This window comes from Anolis sagrei, chromosome X, assembly GCF_037176765.1.
Source record: "Anolis sagrei isolate rAnoSag1 chromosome X, rAnoSag1.mat, whole genome shotgun sequence".
Taxonomy (NCBI): Eukaryota; Metazoa; Chordata; class Lepidosauria; order Squamata; family Dactyloidae; genus Anolis; species Anolis sagrei.
The window spans coordinates 10,086,460-10,097,374 of NC_090034.1; the positions used below are offsets into that span (position 1 = coordinate 10,086,460).

The 10,915-nt window shown below is 43.3% G+C and overlaps 1 protein-coding gene across 4 annotated transcripts in view; it reads right to left on the reverse strand.

Annotated features, from left to right (window-relative positions):
• LOC132782154 (protein ELFN1) overlaps nt 1-10,915 on the reverse strand; it is a 298,099-nt gene that overhangs the window by 239,695 nt on the left and 47,489 nt on the right. Inside the window, exon 1 of one of the 4 annotated variants that reach the window (XM_067473665.1) lies at nt 761-801. The exons of the other annotated variants lie outside the window; for them this stretch is intronic. The gene's annotated coding sequence lies outside the window, so the exon portion shown is untranslated. Of the gene's footprint in view, nt 1-760; nt 802-10,915 lie in introns of those variants that run through there. 4 annotated transcript variants of the gene reach the window in all.

Below are 10,915 nucleotides of genomic sequence, written 5' to 3' on the forward strand. Positions count from 1 at the left end.
CGATTGTGGAAAAGAAAAAAGTTTGGGTTATTGATGTCGCCATACTGGGTGACAGCAGCATTGAGGAAAACAAAAGGAAAAACTCAGCTGTTATCAGGACCTCAAAATCTAACCGCAAAGGCTCTGGCATAAACCAGTCCAGGTGGTCTCAGTGGACATCGGCAGACTAGGTGCCGTGCCGAAAGATCTCAGCCAGCATTTGGAAACAATAAACATTGACAAAACCATGATCTGTCAACTGCAAAAGGCCGCCTTACTTGGATCTATGCGCATCATTAGAAAATACATCACACAGTTCTAGATGCTTGGGAAGTTCTCAACTTGTGATATGAAATTGAGCATATTGATCTCGTTTGCTGTGATATACTGTGTTTTTGTGCCAGGATAACAACAACAACAACACAATACAGAGCAGAAGAGAAAACTGGCAAAAGAATGCTCTCCATGGACAATTCCTGGGAAAATCTGAGAACAAAACTGACAAGGAAAAAACATGGATGTGGCTCACAAATGGAACTTTGGAAAAGGAGACGGAGGGCCTGATTCTGGCAACCATTAGAACAGGGGTCCTCAAACTTTTTAAACAGAGGGCCAGGTCACAGTCCCTCAAACTGTTGAAGGGCCGGATTATAATTTGAAAAAAGCATGAATTCCTTTGCACACTGCACATATCTTATTTGTAGTGCAAAAAAAAAAAAACAACACTTCAAAACAATATAATAATTAAAATGAAGAATGATTTTAACAAATATAAACTTACTAGCATTTCAATGGGAAGTGTGGGCCTGCTTTTGGCTGATGAGATAGGATTGTTAGTGTTGTGGTGCTTTCAAGTCGTTTCAGACAGGTTGATCCTGAGCAAGAGCCAGGTAAATGACCTTGGAGGGCCGTATCCGGCCCCCAGGCCTTAGTTTGAGGACTCCTGCATTAGAACCAACGCCATCAAAGCCAGAATTGAAAAGTCGACAACAGATCCCAAGTGTGGAATCTGCAAGGAAACAGATGAAATGATGGATCACACACTCAGCTGCTGTAAGAAGATCGCGCAAACAGATTACAAACAGAGGCACAACACAGTTGCTCAGATGATCAATTGGAACTTGTGCCACAAATACCATCTGCCTTTGACAAAGAACTGGTGGGATCACAAGTCTGAAAAAGTTACAATAAATGAACATGTCAAACTACTCTGGAACTTACAAATTCAGACTGACGGAGTTTTGGAGGATAATACCCCTGACCTCACGATTGTGGGAAAAATACAAGTATGGATCGTCGATGTTGCAATCCTAGGTGACAGCAGGATTGATGAGAAGCAACTGGAAAAATGTACACGATATGAGGATTTAAAGATCGAATTACAAAGTCAAGGAGGCCCCAGTGATGATCGGCACAATAGGTGGAGTGCCTAAAGACCTTGGCCTGCACTTAAACACAATCAGTGCTGACAAAATTAACATCTGTCAGCTGCAAAAGGCCACCTTACTGGGATCTGCACGCATTATTCACCCATACATCACACACAGTCCTAGACACTTGGGAAGTGCCCGACGTGGGATCCAATACAATAGCCAACAGAGTGATCTCATTTACTGTGTACTAATCTTGTTATGTATCAAATAATACTAATTAAACAAATTATTATTATTGTATTGTTGAAGGCTTTCATGGCCAGAATCACTGGGCTGCTGTATGTTTTTGGGGCTTTATGGCCATGTTCCAGAATTCTCTCCTGACGTTTTGCTTGCATCTATGACAGGTATCCTCACAGCTTCGGAGGATGCCTGCCATAGATGCAGGTGAAACATCAGGAATGTTTCTGGAATATGGTCATGCAGCCCAAAAAACATACAACAACACCACCAACAATAACAACATATTATTATTATTATTATTATTATTATTATTATAAATTATATCCTACTTTCTCTCTCAAAGCAACTAATATTAAAGACAACACAATATACAATCTAAACCCTAAAAAAAACATACAAATGCTAAAATAGGATATATATATTTTTGTCATGTCAGGAGCAACTTGAGAAACTGCAAGTCACTTCTGGTGTGAGAGAATTGGCCATCTGCAAGGACGTTGCCCAGGGGATGCCCGGATGATTTGACGTTTTTATCATCCTTGTGGGAGGCTTCTCTCATGTCCCCGCATGAGGAGCTGGAGCTGATAGAGGGAGCTCATCCGCCTCTCCCCGGATTCGAACCTGCGACCTGTCGGTCTTCAGTCCTGCCGGCACAGGGGTTTAACCCACTGCGCCACCGATTGAACATTAAAACTACTGAAAACAAACCATTCAAAGCTACACACATATTGAAAATATGACCCAAAATCTAGTTGGAACAATGAGAGAACTTATAGTTTACTTTGGGTAATGATCTGAAATAAAACTCTTAGAAAATGATGTACAAGTGGTATTTGGCACCAGAGAGACTCCCTAAACTGTATAAAACAGTAAATATTAGGAAATGTGATCATAAAGTTGGGACATTTCATCCTATGTGGTGATCTTGCCAAAAGGCCCTGAAATACTGCACTCAAATGTACAGTATATGGTGCTGGAAGAAATTGTTACGGTTACAGAAACCGGTGTTTCACTTACTGGGAAAGTTGGATGGCAGTCCAAAAAGAAAATATGGAAGATTACTGCAATACATAACTTCAGTGAAAATCCTTTATGCTCAGAGATGGACGGAACTAGTTATCCCTGAGCAAGACGAATGGCTGATGAAGATCTCCAAATTAGTTGAAATGGACACACTCTAAGGAGAAATACTTGATCAACTTCAAGAAAGATTGGGATTTGTTTACTACCTATTCACAACAACAATGGAGACCACCGCCAATTGTAGGATTTATGAATTAGAAGAGTATTCCCAAAAGTAGAAGTGCATACTTCCATTTAAAGGGAATCAAACAATCTATCGATCTAAACACATAATATAAGTGAAGATGTGTGTATGTGGCTGGGGCGTCCACTTACACAGAGAAGCTCCCACCTCCACAAACAACTATAGCTCCCACTACTCAGGAGACACCAATAGCCTTCCCTCCAATAACATTGCAGGTTATAGTGAGCACCGTAAACATGTCCAAGAGCCCTGCCAATGTCATCCACAAAGACAATCCTACCCACCATTCAAATGAAGGCTTTCATTCGGGGACAATATCATCCTGGATTGTATGTGTTTCCTCCACCACAGACATCCCAGTGTTCCGTACTCTGTCCATTGGTGTGGAATTTGCATGACCCCCCCACTGCCTCTCTCTTAACCCTTTGCTATTCTTTTCTATGGCACACAACACACAGAGGACTTGATCAGCAACTGAACATACTAGAGAAGTTTGGGGAGAGTTCACCATGATTTATAGAAGTTGTAGGTACTGGGATGTATAGTTTACCTACAATCTAAGAGCACTATGAACTCCAGCAGCGATGGATCTGGAACTAACTTGGTACACAGAACCCGCATGACCAACAAAAAACTGGAGGCCTTTGGGGGGAACTGACCTTCCTTGATTTGGGGGAGTTGTAGTTCACCTACATACAGAGAGCACTGTGAACCCAAACACTGATTGATCTGGACCAAACTTGGCACAGATACCTAATCTGCTGAAATTTGATTTCTGGGTTTGTGGTGGGGAGTTGTAGTAAACTCACAACCAGAGAAACTGTGACCTCCACCGATGATGGACCTGGACCAAACTTGGCACACAGAACCCCCATTACTAACTCAACCTACTCAAGGAATTTGAAGGAACTGACTCATTTTTAAAAAATTGATTACTAGCTAGTAAGGCAGTGTTTCTCAACCTGGGGGTCGGGACTCCTGAGGGGGTCGCAAGGGGGTGTCAGAGGGGTCACTGAAGAGTATTAGAAAACATAGTATTTTCTATTGGTCATGGGGGGTTCTGTGTGGGAAGTTTGGCCCAGTTCTATCTTTGGTAGGGTTCAAAATGCTCTTTGATTGTAGGTGAACTAGAAATCCCAACAACTACAACTACCAAATGTCAAAGTCTATTTTCCTCAAACTCCACCAGTGTTCACATTCAGGCATGTTGAGTATCAGTGTCAAGTTTGATCCAAATCCATCATTGTTTGAGTCCACAGTACTCTCTAGATGTAGGTGAACTACAACTCGAATACTCAAGGTCAATGCCCACCAAACCCTTCCAGTATTTTCTGTTGGACGTGGGAGTTCTGTGTACCAAGTTTGGTTCAATTCCATCATTAGTGGAGTTCAGAATGCTCTTTGATTGTAGGTGAACTATAAATCCCAGCAACTACATCTCCCAAATGACAAAATCAACCCTCCCGCAACCCCACCAGCATTCAAATGTCGGCATATCAGATATTTGTGCCAGATTTGGTCCAGTGAATGAAAATACATCCTGTATATCAGATATTTACATTATGATTCATAACAGGAACAGAATTACAGTTATAAAGTAGCAACAACAATAATTTTATGGTTGGGGGTCACCACAACATGAGGAACTGTATTAAGAGGTCGCAGCCTTAGGAAGGTTTAGATTTGTGTGTGTATGTTTTGTGTTTGCGTTTTGATATAAGTTTGCAATTATTAGCTGTAGGTGGAATGTAGTTGTGTGGCTTTGGTATTATAAGGCAGAACATTTTGCTTGTTTGTGTTATTATTGCCATTTATTATGTTCTTTATTGAATGAAAAACCCAATTTTAATTAATTTGATTTGCAGCAATTGAAATATGTAGTGGAAAGTGGGAGGAAGAAAGAGAAACCAGGACATTTTAAATGCTACTGAGAGAATGGGACAGCAGAGGATTAAATGGAACAAATCAGGGCATTTGGCTTGTATGCATGATTCCTGTTTTGGGATTAAAAATATATTATAGGGAATTTTCTGACATCCTCCAAAGAGTTATTTCTCCCACCTTGGACCTTCCACAGATATATAAACCCAATTTCCCAGTTTCCAACAAACCTCACAACCTCTGAGGATGCCTGCCACAGATGCAGGTGAAACGTCAGGAGAGAATGCTTCTAGAACATGGCCATTGTTCTGTCGCGCGCTGGGCCTGTAACAGCTGTCTTTTCTATAGGACGTATACTTTAAGCCCAGCAGGAAGCCAGGGTGCCTCAAAGAGAGATTCTCTGGGATTTTTCTGAAGAGATGGTCTTTAGAGTCTTTAATGATCCAACAAAGTCTTTATTATGGAACAAACAACAAATCTTCAATATTTCAAACAACACTTCAAGGCTTTCTTAGTCTAGTCCTCCATGGAATGGTACCTGACTTTGATTAACTGTACTTTCTCTATTTAACCCCTCCCAAGCTGTTTACTACCTATGCCTCATCGGTGTTGGTCCTACTACCGATTCCAAATGCGTCTGGGTATCAAGTAGATCTACCAGCCAAAGCTTGTAGATATTTCAGATGGAGTTCCGTGGATCTGTAGTGCTGTCCTCCCTCAGAGAATTCTTTGAAAACTTCAGGGCTGTTTTCTCTTTGATTGCTGGGACACTGAGAGGCTGTGAGCTCTCAGCCAGAGCCTTGGGACCTTTCCCCTGGAATTTCTGTTTCTGTTTCCCCGGATGTTCTTGAGAAAAGAAGCTTTTCTACGGGACGAGCTGGTCTACGTCCTATAGTTTAGCTTCCTTATGTGAAACTGCCCCAAAAATGGCTCCTTTCCCTCCCAGAGCCCTGAACAAGGGGTGGAACCAAAGCTTAATTATGATGGACAGGTGGCCTGCCCTATGACTGCAACCAAAGGAAGCCACCTTTCTGCAGAATCCCCGAAACCTTGGACTGCAAGCAAACATTTAATACAAAGCAAATAAAGTTGGAGCTCCTGGTACAGCCATACCTGTACAGCCATACAACCTGAAAAACCTACAACAATCCTCCGAAGAATTCTAATCTGTTGGCTGGAGTATAATGATTTTTTTTTTTTGTATTTTGTAATTTTTCTTCTTCTCTGTTTTGACATTTGAATCTTGGCACCTCGCAAACCATCTCCCAAAATGTAATGATTCAAAGATCACATTCACTCAAGCTAAAAAACAAAGTATTTGTTCATTCAATGGGTGGCTGCCTTTTCTCTGGCTGCAAATGGCAGATGATAACAAGCGAGGAACGGACAAAGAGAGGGAGGAAGAGGAGGAAGGCTGATCAAGAGGAAGAGGGGAAAACGAGGAAGGCATGTCCACGGATCAAACGCACCGGGCAACGAAAGAATAGCAACAGGAGAGAAAGGGCCCGAAGCCAGCTCCCCTTGGATCATTTCTCCTCCTATAATGAGCAAAAGGCTAAGAACACATAAGACAAGGCTCTCCAAGTTTCTTTTCCCTATGGAAGAAAGATAGAATTATAGAGTTGGAAGAGACCACATGGGCCATCCAGTCTAACCCCAATCTGCCAGGTAGGAAAAACACCAAGCTCCCTTGATAGATGGCCATCCAGTCTCTGTTCAAAATCCCCAAAGAAGGATCTTCCACCTGACTCTGAGGCAGTGAGTTCCACTGTTGAACAGCTCTTCTTACAGTCAGGAAGTTCCTCCTAGTGTTCAGATGGGATCTGAGAGAGGAGATTCCATCTCTCACATCCTGACTGTGAGAGCCGTTCAGCAGTGGAACTCTCTGCCCCGGAGTGTGGTGGAGGCTCCTTCTTTGGAAACTTTTAAACAGAGGCTGGATGGCCATCTGTCAGGGGTGATTTGATTGCAATATTCCTGCTTCTTGGCAGGGGGCTGGACTGGATGGCCCATGAGGTCTCTTCCAACTCTTTGATTCTATGATTCTATGATTTTATTATTCTATCTCCTTTCCTGTCATATGAACCCAGATAAAAGTCTCAACTCCATAGGAAGCAAGAACCGAAGGACAAGCCTAGCATTGACTAAGACTGCTGGTTACGTAGAAACTGCTCTTCAAAGGTGCCTCTGCATTGCAGAATTAACACAGTTTGACACTGCTTTAACTGCCAAGACTCAGTGCTATGGAATCCTGGGAGTTGTAGTTTGGTGGGGAACCAACACTTTTCAGCACGGGATTATTAAACAGCAACTCCCAAGATCCGGCCACTTCAACTGCTGTCAATCTGCATTATCTCAACATTGTCAATGCATCCAAGATTTCAGGGACTAGCCCAATATTGCCAGCTCTGATTGGCAGCAATGCCTTCTTTCCAAGGAGGTTCTTAGTGATCTCCCATCCAATGCCCTTTCTGGCCCTGATTCTGCTTAGCTTCCAAAACCAGACAAAACCAAGGGCACTATCACATTACGCTGTGATAGCGCTATTATTCCATTAATTCCTATGGCTGCTTTTGCTAAATTTTGGAGATTGTACTTTAGAAGGGGCTATGAACTCTCTCGCTGAGAAGTCTAAGTGTTCCTCTCAAAACTGCAATTCCTAGTACGTCATATGAAGTTGTCATGGGAGTTAAAGTGAACAAAAAGAATCATAGCATCATAGAGTTCCTTCCTTCCATCCTTCTCTTCATCCCTTTCTTCCTTCTCTCTTTCCTTCCTCCTTCCCTTTCTTCCTTCCATCATTCTCTTCCACCTTTTCATCCTTCCTTCCCTTTTGTCTTCCTTTCATTCTCTCTGTCCTTTATCCTTCTCTTCCTTCCTTCCTTCCTTCCTTCCTTCCTTCCTTCCTTCCTTCTCTTCATCCCTTTCTTCCTTCCTTTTCTTTTCCTTTCTTCTTCCTTTCCTTCTATCCTTTCCTTCCACTCTTTCATCCTTTCCTCCTTCTCTCCTTCCATCACTTGTATCTTTCTTTCCTTCTCTCTTTCCTTCCTTCATACATCCCTCCCTTGTCTCCCTCTTTCTCCTTCCATCCTTACCTCTCTCTTTTTCTCCTTCCTCCCCTTTTGTCTTTCTTTTCTCTCTCTATCCTTTCCTTCCTTCCATCCTTCCTTCCTTGTCTTTTGTCTTTCCTTCTTTTCCTCTTTCCTTCACTCTCTCCAGCTTTCTCCTTCCATCCTTCCTTTCCTCCCTTTCTTCCTTCTCTTCTTCCTTCTTCCTTCCTTCCTTCCTTCCTTCTATTCTTTCATTCCACTCTTTCATCCTTCCCTCATTCCTCCTTCTCTCCCTTTCTCCTTCCTTCCTTCCCTTTCGTCTTTCCATCCTTCTCTCCTTCCTTCCTCCTTGCCTCCCTCCCTTCCCTCCCTTTCTCCTTCCATCCTCTCCTCTCTTCCTCTTTCTCCTTCCTTCCTTTCCTTCTCTCTTTCCTTTATCCTTTCCTTCCTTCCTTTCATCCCTTCCTTTATTCCTTCTATTCTTTCCTTCTACCCTTTCATCCTTTTCTCATTCCTCCTTCTCTCCCTCTTTCTCCTTCCTTCCTTTTGTCTTTCTTTCCTTCACTCTTTCCTTTATCCTTTCCTTCCTTCCATTTTTCTCTTCATCCCTTACGTCTCTTTTTCCTTCCTCCTTCCTTCTATCCTTCCTTTCGTCCTTTCTTCCTTCTCTCTTTTCTTCCTCCTTCCTTTCCTTCTTTCCATCACCGAGGTGACAGTCTTCTTAGCAGGGAGTATTAGCATGAGGCCCCCAAGTTAGAAAGTTTGCCCATGCCTGCTCTACACTATAGAATAAATGCAGTTTGATACCACTTCAATGCTATGGAATAATGGGAACTGTCATTTTGCAGAACCGAGATGCTGGTACCTCTCCAAGAAGCAACTCTCAGGATTCCATAGCAGTTAAAAAGTGGCGTCAAACTGCATTAAATCTACAGTGTAGATGCACCCTAAGCCCTGCATCTGTACCTGAATATTCAGTGTACTGGGTTCAGAATTGGAACACCGTATCACTTCGACTGCAAGATGGATCGGTCTCTCGCTTTTCCTCTCTAATTATTATCGGATTTGCTTCATGCCGCACAGCCTGCGAGCATTAAAAACATTCATAATACATAACGGAGATAATATCAAAGGAGCAGCATCCAAGAAACATCACAGCTGTGCATTATGAGTCTGACGAAGCAGCGAGGAAATTCAAAACCGAAACAGCCAACAAAGATACCGAGAAAAAGAGAGAATGAGAAGCCGACCCGGCCGAGACATAAGAGAACAAATAAATAAAAGGGCCTTAGAATTGCAAAAAAAAGGGGGGGGGAAGCAGCAAGGCGTTTTAATTAAGGGGGGACGCTCCATTCGGAACATTGTTATTAAAAAGTGTGCAATTGAATTAATAGCCTCTGGGTGGGAAAGTCTTCTCTACTATCCCAAACCACGGACAATTGGGAACCAGTACATATAGAAGTATATAAGTATATATAAGTATATAAGGACTGCATGGTTATAGTTGCAAATATACGCACATACATGTCTCTGAATCAGTTACTATACTTCCAACTCAAATATACACACATATATGTCTCCTAAAGCAATTACTATACTTCCAACTCAAGAATGGGAAACGTAACTGGGTTGTTGTAGGTTTTTCAGGCTGTATGGCCATGTTCCAGAAGCATTCTCTCCTGACTGGAATGTGTCCAGAGGAGAGCGACTAAAATGATAAAAGGTCTGGAGAACAAGCCCTATGAGGAGCGGCTTAAGGAGCTGGGCATGTTTAGCCTGAAGAAGAGAAGGCTGAGAGGGGATATGATAGCAATGTATAAATATGTGAGAGGAAGCCACAGGGAGGAGGGAGCAAGCTTGTTTTCTGCTTCCTTGGAGACTAGGACGCAGTGGAACAATGGCTTCAAACTACAAGAGAGGAGATTCCATCTGGACATTAGGAAGAACTTCCTGACTGTGAGAGCCGTTCAGCAGTGGAACTCTCTGCCCCGGAGTGTGGTGGAGGCTCCTTCTTTGGAAGATTTTAAACAGAGGCTGGATGGCCATCTGTCAGGGGTGATTTGAATGCAATATTCCTGCTTCTTGGCAGAATGGGGTTGGACTGGATGGCCCATGAGGTCTCTTCCAACTCTTTGATTCTATGATTCTATGACATTTCGCCTGCATCTATGGCAAGCATCCTCAGAGATTGTGAGGGCTAACTTTCTAACTTGGGGCCACATGCTAGTACTCTCTGCTAGCAGGATTGTCAACTCGGTCCTCCTAGCAAGGAGTACTAGCAACCTCACAACCTCTGAGGATGCTTGCCATAGATGCAGGCAAAACGTCAGGAGAGAATGCTTCTAGAACATGGCTGTATAGCCCAAAAAACTTACAATAACCCAGTGATTCCGGCCACGAAAGCCTTCGATAATACAGGAAATGTAATGTTGGTAGACAGGAAAAGAGATTCAAAGATGGACTTAAAAACTGTGGCATAGGCACCAAAAACTAGGAAGATCTGGCCCTTGAATGCTCTAACTGGAGGTCAGCTGTGTCCAGCAGTGCTGCAGAATTCAAAGAGGCAAATCAAGAATGGGGCTCCACAGCCACCTCCCAACCTACCACCAAGACACCAGACTGAGAACTGGGAAGCCCTGGCCTTTGAGTGCTCTAACTGGAGGTCAGCTGTGACCAGCAGTGCTGCAGAATTCGAAGAGGCACAAATGGTGGGCAAAAGGGGAAAATGTGCCAAGAGGAAGATGCATACCCTGACCGGGACTGCCTATCATCTGGAAACCGATGTCCTCACTGTGGAAGAACATGCAGGTCAAGAATAGGGCTTCACAGCTACCTACCAACCCAACACCAAGACACTAGACTGAGAACTGGGAAGCCCTGGCCTTTGAGTGCTCTAACTGGAGGTCAGCTGTGACCAGCAGTGCTGCAGAATTCGAAAAGGCACAAATGGAGGGTGAGAGGGAGAAACATGTCAAGAGGAAGATGCATCAAGCCTACCCTGACCAGGACTGCCTATCATCTGGAAACCGATGTCCTCACTGTGGAAGAACATGCAGATCACGAATAGGGCTCCACAGCCACCTACCAACCCACCACCAAGACACCAGACCGAGAACTGGGGA